Consider the following 16,641-nt stretch of genomic DNA (forward strand, 5'->3'; position numbering starts at 1 on the left):
ACACCAAAAAGGAGAAACCGGGCACATGTGAGATGATCATAATCCTACTTTGTCAATTATACATGAGGCGAAGAAAAATATAGAAAACCAAACAAAGATGAGAATCAAACAGAATATAGAGTAAAGGGCATAGCAGCTGATCTTATGAGCTAGAAGAGCTAAAAGAGCTAGAAATCTGGATTTTCATGTGAGATGAAAACACTGTGCATCTACCAAACACTTCAGAAAGAGATAAAGCTGATTCTATACATCTCTTCCTGAAAACACTGCGAAGGAAAACCAAACACATAGGCAGATCACATCCAGGATGTACAAGTTTGCAGCCCCTGATCTGGAGCAAATCAAGCTTGCATGTGCTTATGTCCAAAGTGGAGCTAGGGACATCTGGGTTCTCTTTCAGGGGGAGGGGAACAGGTAGGTTGTATGGATCCGGGGTGCCAGGTGCCAGGCCCTCTGAGGAGCCCTTCACATAGTTTCATTCATTTAATTGATATATAGGGGCTTCCCTGGTGGCTTAGAGGGTAAAGCGTCTGCCTGCAATGCGGGAGACCCGGGTTCGATCCCTGGGTCGGGAAGATCCCCAGGAGAAGGAAATGGCAACCCACTCCAGTACTCTTGCCTGGAAAATCCCATGGACAGAGGAGCCTGGTAGGCTACAGTCCATGGGGTCACAAAGAGTCGAAAATGACTGAGCGACGACACATTTGTTTGTGTAGTAGGTATTCAGTCCATTGTACACATGTGAAAATGGAGACTCTGTAAAGTAACTTGCCAGTTTCCTCCACACCCCACAGACTCCTTGTCACTCTGAGTGTCCATCTCCCCTCCTTCTCTGTCCTTCTGGCACCTCCTCCTTCCTTCCTCTGTCCAGGCCATGACCTTCCTGGTTCCCTGTCTTCCAGTCCACAAGCCTGGCAGCTGGGCAGGCAGGGTTCAGTCACATCCAGGCTGGGCTCTGAAGGGGGCACCATGCCACACTCACAGATTAGAGTGGAGGAGGGGCTGCTGGGAGACTCAGGCAACCCTGCTGATTTACAGGTGGGGGAACTGAGGTCCAGAGAGGGCACAGGCCTTACCCAGGGTCACACAGCAGGAATCCCCATGCCTCTCCTCCAAGCTCTTCCTCTGTTCCATTAAATGAGTCCAAATGCTCCCCATCAGCATCAGACACAGTATCCTTGTTCATTTCTAATCCCTTCTTCCCAGCTTCAAAGCTGCTAACCAGTCTCCCAGGCCAGGAAAATCCTCACGCAGGTAGGACTACTCCTACATCTTTTCATACTCCACCTGGATGGCAGCTTTGGAGATTAGAAGCCAAACATTATGCTAATTTATTTTTAAAAAATTTTTTCAATTATGAAAATATGATAACACATTTACAGGAGACTTGCAAAATACAGAACAAAGTTACATATGTATATGTAATATAGGTATATATGTAATATCCACTATATATTACAATTACTTTTTAAGTAGATAAATTGCAATTTTTAGTTAGAGTTTTAATAGCAAATTCCCCAAAATTAATAGAATGAAAACGCGGAAAAGTATAGTAGACCTGAAAAGCACTATGAACCGTTCAACATAATTAAGATTTATACAATTTTCACACAACAGCAGGATGCAAATTCTATTCAGGTTCCCATAGATGATAAACCAGGAGACACTGGAACATATCCAGGGACATAAAACAAGTGCAAAAATTTGGTGCTCCAAATGTGTTCTGTGGTTCCTCCAGGACACTCCTCCTTGGAGTCATGCTGGGTGGGGGTCTCCCTTCCCTAATGCGGAAGAGTCACATGTTAAGGCAAAACTAGGGGGAGGGGATTCACAACAGTTGCTACTTCCCATGACCTTGATCTCACCCCATGGCTCCTCCCTGTTCACCCCTGAAGATGCCCTTCTCCGGGTGGGGCTGCGTCCCCTAAGATGGCAGCTCCTTCTAGTGATGCTGCAGGGAGGACAGGCCGGACACTGTGTCTTAGTTTGCTGTGGTAGGAGGCCGTGGCCCTGAAGACATGGCCTGAGTCCCAGAGCCCTGAGGTTTGGTCCTGGGCTCCCACCCACGGGCCTTGCTCACACGTGGGCTGTAGAGTGAAGTGTTCACACACACAGCTTGGCATTTTTATCTGGGTTCCCTCTTCCTAGCCTCTTAACCTTAAGGATGGCACTTAAGCTCCCTGTTGAGGCAGTCTAAGTGCAGGTTGGAAAAGAATTTCTGGACACAGCATTTCAGAAGGAAGTGAATTTATTAAAAAGAAAGAGCAGAGATAACAAATTGGGCACTGCAAGCACAGCAGGCTGATCTGACAGATCAGGGAGAGTTGACAGTTGTCAACAGTAGCCAATTTTTATAGCCTCAAGACAAAGAAAATTCCTGCTAGAAAGTTGGTGTTAGGCAACTGGTTAGGGTGCTATAGGGTGACTACCAGGGTGGGCTTTTTTGTCTCATTTGGGGTCAGAAAGCCTGCTGGTGATGATCTGGGGGTCTTTTGGCCATGGTGACAAAGGAACTCAGTCAGCTTCTAAGGTGACCTGGGTTCTCGGCTCCGCTTCTATGGCCTTGGTACGAGGCCTTGCACTTGTGGCCTTGGGGCAGGACTCAACATCCCCCAGCCTTAATTTTCTCATCTGTAAAAAGGGTTAGCAGTACAATCTACAGTCTGTTTTTTGAAACGCTTGGGGTCAGATATGGGCCAGAACTCAGAATTTTTCAGCTTCAGACTGGTGACATGGTTTATCTACTCGATTTGACATAACACCCCCCTGGGGTCTGAAAGCACTTGTAAACAAACATATTAGTATATCCTCAACTGAACTTTTGAACATTCACACTAAGTAAAATGTCTGTTCAGGTCAAATTTTGTTACCAAATAATTTTTTTAAATTTCGCTTTCAATTTTGAGAGATTTGTAGGGTTGGGATTGCAGATAACAACCGTCCTACCCTGTGTCTCTGTAGATAAAGACACACAGTCAGAGCAATCCAAAATGTTCATAGTTTGAGGCCAGACTCAACCCAGCTGTGAGTTTTGGGATAAGACGAGTCTCCTGACGAGGCCAAGGGTGACGGGTGGGGACAACCATCTGGAGCGGCTGTGCTGTTTCCCTAGTGTCTGAGTCACTGATTCTAACTCACAGATCCTGAGCCTCAGCCGTCACAGGGCTCTGAGCCCTTTCCAGGCATCTGACTTAATCCACCTCCAGAGCTGGATCTTTCTTTGGTGAGTTTTCAGTGACCACTGCTCTAGCAGTGACTGTGATCTGCTTGACCGTCACAGCGCCCGGTCCACCAGGTGGACATCCCCAGACCTGGATGGCTGGGTCCAGGTGTGCCACTTCCTCCTCCTGCCACAGCTCTTCTCCACCTGTGTGGCCTTCTTGCTGGTATTCAACATGGACGTTGAGAACAGGGACATAGGTAACTGGTTCATGTTCAGTTGGTGCTTCTGTTTCACTGTGACCCTCATCATCTCCATCGTAGAGTTATGTAGGCTCCCATCCAGCTTTCCTTTCTTCTGGTACAACCTCCCTGTCACTTACGCCTGCTATGCCGCCTGTGTCTGCCTCTCAGCCTCCATCATCTACTCCATTTCACTCATCCAGTTCCTGCCTACGGCCCTTACTGGGACCAGGCCATCACCACCACTGCATTCTCCAGCTTCGCATGTGCGTTTTATGCCATGGATGTGGCCTTCACATAGAACAGCTACAAGCTGGATGATATCACCTGCTTTGTGCACACCATGCCAGGCCTGCTGAAGGTGCTGGAGACCTTCGTGGCCTGTGTCATCTTCATCTTCATTAGCAACACCTCCCTGTACCTGCACCAGCCGGCCCTGGAGTGGCGTGTGGCCATGTACTCCACCTGCTTCATCCTGGGAGCCACGTCCCTCCTGCTGAAGCTGGCTGAATGGGAATACCGGTTGCCCATCCTGTACCCCATTTTCCAGCTTGTACTCACCCTGTTTTACATCCTCCTCTACTTTAGTGCTCTGATCCTCTGGCAGTTCTACCAGTTCGATGAGGAGTTCGGGGGCTAGCCCCAGCAGTCCAGGGTTGTGAACTGCAGTGATGAGCTCGCCTACACCATTTGGACCTTGGACTGGGGACTGGCTGTGGCCATCCTGACATTCATCAACCTGTTGGTTTATGGGGCTGAACTGGTGTACTGGGCCCACCAGGTTTCTGTAGGGTCTGAGGATGTCTCCAGTGCTCCAGACTCTGGTCCCATCTGGTGTCTTTACAGAGCTCTGTCATCTCCTGATGCCGTCTTCCTGGCTCCCTCTCACCCTCCTCACGTCCTTCCCCATTCATATCACTCTCTTTTCTGTTTCCTTCCCTCTTTCTGCTCCATCTTCTTCCTGTTTGTGTGGTTGCCAGTATCCTGCTTCACATCCTTCTCTTGCTGCTCTCATCTTTTCTACATTTTCTGCTTTTTGCTTTTTTTCTGACCATGGTTGGATTTCTCATCTCCTGTGTCCTGACCACCTCCCCTCGTCTTCCTTCTGATCCATCAGGACCTGAGACTCCTTCCTTCTCTGCCGACCGCCCCCTCCCACCTCCTAAGGTGCTGACTCCACAGCACACAGTCCTCTGTGCAGCTGTTCACACCCTGGGCCTCCAGAGCGGCCTCATTGTCAAAGCATGCTTGTCCTCTGGTATATGTGTGATACGTTTGGGGGTGGGGGTGGGTAGCTAGGCATTGGGCCCTCTTTTTCCCAGGGGAGAAATGTGCCTCCTCATTAAGTTAAAAAAAAAAAATCTCTGGAGGTCAGTAATTTCCAATGGGTGGGAGTCTTGAAGCAGAGACCCTTGTCCCTAGCCCCAGCTGGTGTTCAATCCTGCCTGACATTGGCTCCAAAATTTTTCCAAGCTTACTGAAAACCCACTGCCTGCAGAGGAAGTGGGAAGCAAAGGCTGAATGCCTCCCCATCCCAACTACTCTGGGGAATCAAAGTAGGAGCTGGTAAAGAGTCCTAGAGTCTTGAAGACAGCTGTCTGCAGTGTTGGTAAGGGGCAGCGATGTGGCCCTCCTGCCTCAGTGATCAAAACAGCAGGTCCTGCCTCTGAGGGAGAAGATCATGGCCATTGCAGCCTTAAAGGTGATGTTAGCCTGCCTGGGATTTTTCCTTTTCTTTTTCTGGTCATGAGGACAAAAATGACTGAATGGACCTGTACTTAAAGGTAAAGTTTCTTTTCTATCTTTCTGGGGAAAGTGGGTTGACTGAGTGGGGATTTCAGCTGCTGTAATCAAACGAATTGCAATACTTGAGTGTGTGGTGCACACACACGTGTGTTTCTGCATGTCAGTGGCTTTTTGCCATTGCTTTCTGCTTCCCTGAGACTCAGGCATGAGGTGACCTATATAAATGTAGAAAAAAACATGTGTGGTTTCTTTTAATTACCTAGAGTTTCTGATCCCTATCAGTCCCTGCTGTCAACCATAAAGAGAAATCTTGTCCTTTCTTCCACATCCACAATGTTCTTTTTTTAAAACCTCAATATAAAGATAAAATAAAACGAAAATGAAACCAACAAAGTCCACAGGTCCTAATTGCCCAAATTTGACTAGAAGTCAGAAGTAGCTTAGGTCTTCAAGGGGCCCTGCCAGCTCCTGGATGCCTCTCTTTAAAGGTGTGTGCCTTGTGCATACTGACTGTGTGTGGTTGTCTAGGTGTGTGTCAATGGGCAGGCATGCATTAAGACCAGCAGCCCTTTAAATAACTGGTGGCTGTGAAGTCACCCCAAGCCTTCTTCCTCTCTTACTCTAAGATACAAAGCTTCAGAGCCCAGCATCCTTTACGTCACCAGGGCCAGAGAGGCCAGGCAAGCAGAGCTGTGGGGGAGGGGCAGGAGAAGGACCACCCCCACCCCCACCCCCGCTGCCACTCACTCCTGTACTGGGAGGAAGCCATTTAATCTTCACCCAGTAGCAGGTGGGGTGAATGAGAAGGGCTCCCAGGAGGTGATCCCATCATGGGGAAATCTTAAGAAGGACTGAAAAATTTCATATTATGAGACAAAGCAAGAAAATTTTCAACATAAAATTTTCTCTGCCCATTTGAGCCTTCTCCCTCCTAGTGAGCGTTATTCATCTGCAGTATGTGTTAACCAGCCTCTAGGGGCAGAAATACCTGCTCAACCATAAAGATGAACTTTCTTTCTTTTGGCCCCAGGCATGTAACTCCTCAGAAGATTAACACAATTTATGACCTTATTAATGTCATAGTTGTATTATTTGTATTCTGCCTATTTTACAAGATTATTGCTTCTTGAACTAACAAATGTGTGATTGAGCCTCTGGTAAAAAATAATGTTGACCTGAAATGATTGGTCTGATTGTATACTCTGTAAGATCCATGATAGTAATAGTGTGAATCTAGATATGGGAAGAAGCAATAGGAAGGAACCATTTCCTGGAGCTGACAGTCTAGTAAAACAGGTGGTCCAGAGGATTAAGGCTACTGTTACCAGGACTGGGTGAGTAATAGCACCTTAAATGACCAGGAATAGACATTCCTAGTGACCTGTGACAAACTGGCCACAAAATGCCTCCCAAACTCTGGTCAAAATTAAGACCAAAAAGGAGAAGGCTATGAAATAAAAAATGTCACCCACTACCCCGTTCTACAAGAATCAAGTAATTAGCCACCATAGTCACTGACCTACAATCTACCCTGGAAGGAATTTAGGATGAACATCAGGATGAGACACTGTGATCTATAAAACTGGACCTCAGATAGCAAGAGTTTTTCAAGAGAAATTTTTATGAACACAGTTTCTTGCATCTTCCCATACTTAGAAAAGCACTAAAACCATTAACTAAGGGATCTATTCCTCACGAAGAGCAGTAACATTCTACCAAAACCATGTGCTTGGTTGCATGTACCCCTTCCCTGAAATCACATATATACTGGCCTCTCCCCTTACCTCTTCAGAACAGTTTTCATAGCATCCAGAAAGATTATCGCTCTGGTCATATTCTTCATTGTTGCTGTTTAGTCACTCAGTCAGTTCAGTTCAGTCGCTCAGTCGTGTCCGACTCTCTGCGACCCCATGAATTGCAGCACGCCAGGCCTCTCTGTCCATCACCAACTCCCGGAGTCTACCCAAACCCATGTTCATCGAGTCGGTGATGCCATCCAACCATCTCATCCTCTGTCGTCCCCTTCTCCTCCCGCCCCCAATCCTACCCAGCATTAGGGTCTTTTCCAATGAGTCAACCCTTCACATGAGGTGGCCAAAGTATTGGAGCTTCAGCTTCAACATCAGACCTTCCAATGAACACCCAGGATTGATCTCTTTTAGGATGGATTGATTGGATCTCCTTGCAGTCCAAGAAACTCTCAAGAGTCTTCTCCAACACCACAGTTCAAAAGTATCAATTCTGCGGCGCTCAGCTTTCTTCACCGTCCAACTCTCACATCCATACATGACCACTGGAAAAACCATAGCCTTGACTAGACGGACTTTTGTTGGCAAAGTAATGTCTCTGCACTCAGTAGTGTCCGACTTTTTCGACCCCATGAACTGTGGCCTGCCAAGTTCCTCTGTTCATGGGATTTTCCAGGCAGGAATCCTGGAGGAGGGGGAGCTGTGGCTCCGAAGCCCTCCTGTTGGATTCCCAGGGCCTCCCCCAGCCCTTTAGCAGAAACAGTTGATGGAGAAGCCCTCTGGTGCCCAAGCCTCGGTCCCTTCTCCTGCTCTCTGCTGCCTGGCCTGGGCTCCCTGCCTCCCAGGACAGTGGCCCTACCCTTGCTCCTCTGGCCTCCTCCACGCAGGGTGTTTCCAGCTGATGCTCCCCCAGACTGTGTCCTGAGCTGCATCCAGAACAGAGCTCGGGGCACAGATGTTCCCATTCTCTGGGTTTTCTACCACCATATGAGTCTTGTCCCTGATCTAAGTTTCAGTTTCCTATTTATAAAATGAGCAATTTGGGCTTAAATCATAGTGTTTGACCTGTGCTCTTCAGAACACCTTTAAGAAAACAAAATTTAAGTTTGAAAAATAGACCAAGTGGAGAAGAAGGGTCAGGGGAAGAATAGTTGGCAAATAGTCTCCATGTTCCCTGCAGCCTTGATGAACAGGCTGGTGGAGGAGCTGAGAGATGCCTGCATGGGCCTGTCTCCAAAAGCAGAAGGAAGGGAGGTACCTTGGGTCCAGGGGCCTGGGGAGGGGGGGCTGTGGCCCTGAAGCCCACCTGGTGGATTCCCAGGGCCTCCACCAGCCCTTTAGCAGAAACAGTTTATGGAGAAGTCCTCTGGTGCCCAAGCCTCAGGCCCTTCTCCTGCTCTCTGCTGCCTGGCCTGGACTCCCTGCCTCCCAGGACAGCGGCCCTACCCTTGCTCCTCTGGCCTCCTCCATGCAGAGCGTTTCCAGCTGACGTTCCCCCAGACTGTGGTCTGAGCTGCATCCAGAACAGAGCCTGGGGCACAGATGTTCCCATTCTCTGGGTTTTCTTGGAAAATCGTAGCGAAGACTTCCTCAATACAACTTTGAGTGGAGAGAAGAGGAACCCTTCTCTCCTGCAGCCTCAGGCACCTGCCTGTCCATCCTTGTTGGGGCAGCAGTGATGGCTGCCAATCCATGCGGCCCTTGTCTGCGAGGCTGGCTCCTCTCAAAGGTTCCTGTAGAGAGGCTGGTGGGTGGAAAGAGAATAATTATGCTCATTAGCCCCTGCCTTGGAGAAGGAAATGGCAACCCACTCCAGTATTCTTGCCTGGAGAATCCCATGGACAGAGGAGCTTGGCAGGCTACAGTCCATGGGGTTGCAAAGAGTCAGACATGACTGAGCGTGCACACACACACATACACACACACACACACACACACACACACACATTAGCCCCTGCCTAGAATCTCAACACTCTCTGGCGTTTTCTGACTGGCTTTCCAATAGGAAGTGGTCTGGCTGTTGCAGGACCTCTGGTTGGGGCTCTGCAGTCAGAGCACGACCCCAGGAGCCAGGAGATGATTCCTGGATCCAAGAGAAGAAGGAAGGGGCTCTGCATTTCCTGAGATTCTATAACCTGCTGAGTTTTTCAGAGAGACAGACCTGTGTTCAAATCCAGACTCTGTCAGGGAGTAACTGTGTGACTTTGTTTAAATTACATAATATACTCTCTGAGCCTCAGTCTCATCATCTATAAAATGGGGATGACAAAAATAATCTCCCTGAAGATAAAATGAAATAGAGGTAATAAGTCACCAAATCAGACAGTTGGTACAAAAAAGATATTGGCTACTCTCTTCCTCTGGGTATAGGTTGCAAGGTGAATGCCAAGGAGAATTTAAGATCCTAAACCCACATGACTGGATTCAAATCCATCTCTGCCACCTAAACCTGTGTGATCGTGGCCAGTTGACCTCTCTGTGCCTGTGAAAATAGGGACACTGAGTGCATAGTTCAGGGGTTGCTGGGTGGAACGAATAAATCAACAGCAGAGCTTGACTTGCAGTGAGCAAGACACATATGTACTTATACTTATACGCAACTTATAACTGTTGTGTCCACAGCAACCCTGGTGCAGCCCAAGTCCTCAGGGCCCCTTTCTCAGCCGACAGAACCTATGAGCTGTCATCTGAGGTCTCTTCTGCAGCCAGGCTGGGAGGGTGAGGGTTTGCTCCAGTTGGTCTTTTCTGGGTCTGTTCCTGACCAGGGGTGAGTTTTCTGGGTCTGCTTCTGACCAGGGGTGAGGAGGTGAGGAGGAGGAGCTCAGTTCAAGCCTAGTCCCTCATCCCCACTCCAACCAGCATCTCTTTCCATAAATCTCTCCAGCGCTTTGCCTGGAAGGAGAGTAAGTTTTGTCAGGTAACAAAGTTCCTCCAAAGCACTCATCTGGGCTGCTCATGGGGTGGGGCATCCCTTAGGCCTCCTTCCCTCCTTACATTGACCCTGAAAAGCCTTAGGGCCAATGACACCCTCTCAGCACTACTGTAAAGGGCAGTCACTTCCCTGGTACCAGCTGTAGCCCCCCTGCCCCTTGGGCTCCCAGCTGCCCACTGCTGCCAGCAGCATGCCATCCCTCAGGCTACCTGGTGACCACAGTGGTCCATGTCCATGCTGAGCCAGGGCCAGCTGCCCATCAGCCCAGAACACTGCCCCTAGTAACACTCCTATTGCTAGTGTGGGACCACTACTTATTCAAATTTCTAAAAATAAAGGGAGTGTGGTTCTTTCTGGTGCTTCAGGGAGAAGGAGGCACTTCCAGGATATTCTGTTCCTGGAGCCTGCAGAGGCTGGCAGGGGGCCAGTCCCTCCATCATCTTCTTACACTCTGCACCCCCTCCCACAGGATCCAGTTTTCTCCTCCATCACCCAGAGGAGGAGTATCAACCAGAACTTGCTCAAATATAGGCACACGAAGACACCGTTTTCTGTATCTTCAAGCAAACAGGGCAGCGCAGGAACCAGTCCATTCATAACTTTTGCACTGAAATATACCTGACATGTTACGGGTGTATTATTAGCATTATGATCCTGTTACAAAATGGAAGAAAAACTCCGCATTCACTTTCAAGGAAAATAAGAGGTGTCTGAGATAAACCCTAGAATACAGATCCACCGAGTAGGGATAACATGTCCTTTGTTCATTGTTGCAGTCCCCATGCTGAGGCCCTGGCACATGGCAGATACTTGCTGACTGTATACAGCATAAGACTGAAGCCCCAGGCTTCAGCTTGGATCTCCTGACCAGGATCCATTCCATTTCTTCTGCCTTTAGGGAAATGTTTGAGAATCACTGATTTGCATGTCATCTCATTTTAATCTTCCCAACTGCCCTGTGGCCTTGTGTGACAGACACCTCCCTGCATGGATTCGTTGAGAACCTGAACTCCCCACCATATTTGGGGATGTCCTCCTTCTGTGAGTCTCAGTGAGAGATTGGGCCTCACCCTCAATAAGAAACTTAAAAGGCCAGATAAATATTTGAACTGCTCCACAACTGGGGCACACCTAAGGAACAGGTAACACACAGATACCAGGACAGATCAGAATCCCTTCTGCGGGGTCTGCAGTAGCATTCAGCATGTGCTTCCAATGGCCAAGGTGCCCTTGCCTGCCCAGCTCCCACCTGCCTGGTCTCTGCCTGATGTCAGGCTGGTCCCTCCCTAATGATTCTCCAAGTTATCCAGCATCCTTCTAGTACAGCTGTTCTCTGCTTAGGTTTCCAGAAATGTTCTCTTCACGGTGTAATCAAGAGCCTTCATGTCTAAAAGCAGGTGCTATTAACTCCACTTTCTGGATGAGGAAACTGAGGCTTAGAGTAGCATAGATTGAGCACAGGATAACCATGTGCCAGGCTGAGCTCTGGTCTCAGTTCAGGCTTGGGGGTGTGTAGACATGTCAGGGGAAAGGCCCTGAGATGACCAAGAGGAAGTAGAAGACATTCTCAGTGGCTGGAGGGAGGGAGGTGATGAGGCTGGAGCGGTAGAAAGGGGTGTGAGTTTGCAGGGCTTTGGAGGTGACATTTTAGAGTTTGTGCTTCATCCCAAGGCAACAAAGAGAAGCCTTCAAAGTTATCTCAGTTTGAGTTCAGCACAAGCAGACATTGAGGGAAAGAATGGAAACAGAGGAAGCAGCTAGAAGCTAATGGCAGGAGTGCAGGTGAGGGGATGGAAGGATCACAGGTGCGTCTTTGTTCAAGGCTGCCTTTCACCAGGCCCCCTCTGTGCCTGGCCCCTCACATCATTGTCTCTGACCCTCACACTAATCTGGGAGGGTTAATGATTATCCCCAGCCTACACATCAGGAACTCAGCAGGGCTAGAGTTCAGGACGCCCCAGCCTGGGAACCACTGAGAAGGGCCCGGTCTCCAGTCTCTGCCCACCAGGTCCTCCCTTCCTGCGGCTCCACCTTGGGCCAGGCTCCTGGGGCTTCCAAACAGCAGGGGAGTGCCAGCCGTGGTCACTGTCTTCCAGCCTTTCCTTCCCTTAGAGGACAGATGCTAGTCACGTAGAAAGAGTTCTTATTACAAATCCACCCCTCTTTTCTGTAGACTCCAGTGAGTCCCGGTGCAGTTAGACTGAACCACCAGGAATACCAGCTCCTCCTCAGCCTGAGCTCCTCTTCCCGAAGGAGAGTCCTGTGTGGGGGTCCGTCAAGTGGAATGACTCCAGCCTCCGCTGAGGTCCCCAGGGGTGAAGAGGTGGGATTGGCTGGCAGGGCAGTGTCTGTACCCCTGTCCCTCTATCCCAGCCCTAAACCCTGGGGATAGGAGGATACCAAGACGTGAAGATGTTCAGTCTTGAGTGAGGGACCAGCTCAGGGCCCTAAACAGGATCCCGACAAGCACCCCTGGGGCTCCAGCACCTGGGAACAGAGGACAGTGGTTCTTCACAAACATGAGCAGCTGGGCTGAGTGGCACCTGCCAAGTGACCCTGCACTGAGCCAGAAGCAGAAAGCTGGGTTAGAGATTTGAAATCTCTTCCTCTGGGAATCCTGGTTCCTCTCCTTCCAAGAAAGCTTGAAACCCTGGAAGGAACCTGGGCTGAGAGGCAGGAATCCTGGGGTCCCCTTCCACATCAGGCTGCAACACTGCCCCAGGCCTCTCCCAACCTCAGCTTGTTGGCTGAGAGAGGGCATCTAGAGGGTCCCTGGAACCGCTCCTTAACTAAGTTGGAGACCCAGCCCCTCCTGCCTCCTGCCAGAGTGTCCCTCAGGCTGGTTCCCCCTGCAAGTCAGCCTGGGGGCGAGATGGCACTAGTGCTCCACCTGGTAGCCACTCCACAACCAGACACACAGCCGCCTCCAGCAGAAACCCCTGAGAAATCAAGCTGCATCTCCCCGCCCTCTCACACTGGTTCCCAGGTGTCAGAGCTGGGAATGCAAAGCACTGGCTCTGGAAACCTGTCTGAATGAAAAGCACTGGAATTGCTGTCAGATGGGCCTGGATTTGAAATCCTTGGGTTTTTAACCTTACTTAGAGCCCCTCATCCCTGCAATGGGCTATTTGGGACACGTCCTTCGGAACTGTGTCCTCTCTCTGCATGAACAGGCAGCCCAGGGTGATGGCAGGGGCGAGGCTGGACCAGTGACAGGAGTCACCCTGGAGGTGCTCAGCTCTTAGGCCAGTGGCTCATCCGTGGCTGCACATCACGGTTGCCTGATGTGGACAGTGCTTCTCAAAGCGTGGTCCTTGGACCAGCAGCAGAACATCAACAGGAAGTCATTGGGAATGCAGATTCCTGGGTTCCACCCCAGACCTGCTGAGTCAGAAACTCTGGGATGGGGCCCAGCAGCCCCCCAGGTGATACTGATCCTAGTCCAGTGTGAGAACGCAGTGCTCACGTACCAGGGTGCTGAGAAAGCTCTTCAGGGGATCCCAGGGTCTTAGGCATCAGAAACATCTGTGAAGGTCAACAGGTGCCACTGCCCCCCCCACCCCTCTGCCTCACTCCCTACCCCCAGAGATTCTGGTTCCTTGGAGCTGAAGCAGGACCCAGGCACAGATCTAAATACCAACATGCAGCTGATCCTAATGTGAGTCACTGCTCTGGTATGGACACTTCTATACGTACACTGTGCATGCTCTTCCTTTAGAGGCCAGGCCCTGCAGCACAAGACAGCTGCTCTCTGCTAGGTCACTGGGCTGTGCAGAGAATAATCACCAGATATTGACATTTAGTGGCAGCTTGAGCTATGACATGCATGGTGCTTGATGGTTTGTGTATAACATCTCAGAAGAGCCCAGTGAATTGTTAGAATTCCTTGCTTTACAGATCGAGAAACTGAAGCACAGAAAGGTTAAGTCCTTAGTCACGCAGCTACTAAATGGCAGAATCAGAATTCCAACCTAGTTCTCTCAGACTCCAGAGTCCACCACTTTTGCTTCCTTGTTTTACAAACAAGAGTAGGAATGAGGTGCCTAAGGTCACCATACAGGGCACCCATCCCTCGTGCTGTACTTTTGCCTGGAAGCTCCCTAGTGCTAGGACATTAACTTCAAGATGTGATAAATGGACCTCGGAGCTAGGTATCACCCTCCGGAAATAATGCCTCCCGCCTGGGCATACCGGAGAAGGCAATGGCACCCCACTCCAGTACTCTTGCCTGGAAAATCCCATGGATGGAGGAGCTTGGTGGGCTACAGTCCATGGGGTCGCTAAGAGTCGGACGACTGAGTGACTTCACTTTCACTTTTCCCTTTCATGCACTGGAGAAGGAAACGGCAACCCACTCCAGTATTCTTGCCTGGAGAATCCCAGGGACGGCGGAGCCTGGTGGGCTGCCGTCTATGGGGTCGCACAGAGTCAGACACGACTGAAGCGACTTAGCAGCAGCAGCAGCAGCAGCCTGGGCATACGGAGAAAGCAATGGCAACCCACTGCAGTATTCTTGCCTGGAAAATCCCATGGGCGGCGGAGCCTGGTGGGCTGCCTTCTGTGGGGTCGCACAGAGTCAGACACGACTGAAGCGACTTAGCAGCAGCAGCAGCAGCCTGGACATAGATGTAGTTGGAAAAGCAAGGTGAGGTGCAGTATTAATTAAGTCACAAGGATTTCATCCTAGACTCACAGGATTCAGAATGTTAAGGAATTTGACACTTGCCCCATCACAGCTCAAGTGTTCCTTGCCCTCTCGGTGCTGGGTGGTGTCCACTGACCAAATCAGAGAGAAGAAGGAAAAAGAGAAGGATCTTAAAGAGTAGTAAAAATATAGATCCATTTTACTGCTAAAAATGCATTTTCCAAATGCAAGAGAGTTGCTATCCTGAAGAGATGAAGGACTCTAGTCCTTGGGGAGGGGCTGATACCACTAGACGGGCATCCCTCACTGCTCTCGAATTCTCCTGGAGATGCAGTGAAGCTCCATGGCTGCCCTGGCATCCTCCACCGAGTTGTGTCCCAGCATGCTATCTTGCACACATGGGACAGAGAGGGGCTGGGGGCTGAATCCAGGAGCCATGGCACCTGGGCCTTCCATGCTCACACCCTGATGTCCAGAGCTAAAGTGGGTCAGGGGTGATTCTCCCAGAGTTCTGACACCCTGGACTCGGCAGGTGTCTGGAGCAGGCCTGGCTTCACCCATGAGCCCAGGGCCCAGGCAGGTCCAGGCACAGAATCCAGCTTCTGAGGCCAGGTGTGCCCTCCAGGGGCTCCCATCAACTGGCTGAGGTTGGGGAGCTGCAGACTTGGCCTCAGACTCAAAGGGGCTGGAGCAGTTCTCAGGGAGCCCAGGGCCCGGGGAACGTGGACACAGATGTTTCTACAGTGCTGCTTGCTCAGCACGTTGAGAATAGAGCTCTTCAGTGAATCCAGGAACTGACACTCTGTCCTGGGTCCCTAGTGCCACAAGTCCTACCGAGGGGCCCAAACTCAGCCCCATCCACCATCTCCTGCACATTCCTCCTCCCCAGACAAGCTGCCCCCTACTCCTCGGGCTGGGGCTCCAAGTCTCCCCTCCCCAGCCCCCTTCTCGTGTCCTTTTCTGCTAAGACACACCCTTCACCCTCCACTCAGACCTGGTGTCCTGTCTGCCCCCGTCCTCCATCCCTGCTCAGGACATCTGCCCTCCCTCTGTGGACACAACCCCTAGATGTGCTGATGGTCATGTCATGGGTCACCCTCCCTTCCACTTTCTCAAGGACAGGCTAGGCCTTGTTAACCCAGGTCCTCAGCCTGTGGTCCAGCCTAGCCCAGAGCAGGTGCCTCATAAAACATCCGCTGAGCTAGAAGGGCTCACATGTGGTCACAGATCCTAACGTCCAGTCTGTCTCCCTCGGCTCTTCTACCTGGTGAGCTCCCAGTCCCCAGCACATGCCAGCGCCCTCCCGGGGCTTTGAGGGGGCCTGCTCAGTCTGTGGGTTTGGGGTCAGTGTTCCTCTCACTTTTTGAATCCCTCTCGTTAGACATCTGCCACTTTCCTATCCTGGTTGCAGCGGGAGGATTCCCAGAGGCTTCTCTGTAAAGGAATGGTACCAACATGGGCTTCCCACTGAGTCCCAAATGCTCAATGTGGCGCCCAAGTCTGTGATTGGCCTGTCCCTGCCAGACTCTCTCTCTCCCATAAACATTGCTCAGACCACCTGCCCCCTGTCTTCTGCCCCTTACCACAGTAAGTAGGTGCCCCTCCCCCAGCACAGCCCTGGTTCAGGAGCCCCTCATTTCCTTAGGGTGCGCCCTCCAGACCCCAGTCCACTCTCTGAAAAGGGTTTAATCCAAATATTGGAAAATACAAAGCAATGTACATTTGCAAAGTTTCAAACAGTCACCTTCTAGACGGTCATACAATGGGGTTCCCTAGTGTCTGAGACTCACAGGGGGAGTCCACTGATCTAGGGAAGGGGGGTCAGTCCAAATGCCCACGGGAGCCAGGAGGGAAGGAAATAAGTAAAGGGGATGGAGAGGACCAGCTGCACCTGTCAGGGGTGGTGGAAAAGATGCCCTGTGCATGACATGAGCTCATGCATATAAAACAGGAAAAAAGATACAGATACTCCCACAAACACATGTGCATGTATGTACACACATTTCTAAATATTATTTCAGAGCATATGAAAGGTGTTGAAGGCTGTATATGAGGTTGAGGACATGAATGGAGAGGTGGATGTTCCTGTGAGCAGGCAGGAAGCCTGGTCATGCCCAAGAGGAGAAACTGGGACATGTAAAATGATCATAGTCCTCCTTTATGTCTAT

The 16,641-nt window shown here is 50.4% G+C and overlaps 1 pseudogene; it reads left to right on the forward strand.

Moving 5' to 3' along the window:
- The first annotated feature begins 307 nt into the window (after window positions 1-307).
- Window positions 308-8,408, forward strand: LOC145528611 (myeloid-associated differentiation marker-like; annotated as a pseudogene).
- The last annotated feature ends 8,233 nt before the right edge of the window (window positions 8,409-16,641 follow it).

Source organism: Giraffa tippelskirchi, chromosome 12 (assembly GCF_054371585.1).
Source record: "Giraffa tippelskirchi isolate mGirTip1 chromosome 12, T2T-mGirTip1v1.2.pri, whole genome shotgun sequence".
NCBI classification, from domain to species: Eukaryota; Metazoa; Chordata; class Mammalia; order Artiodactyla; family Giraffidae; genus Giraffa; species Giraffa tippelskirchi.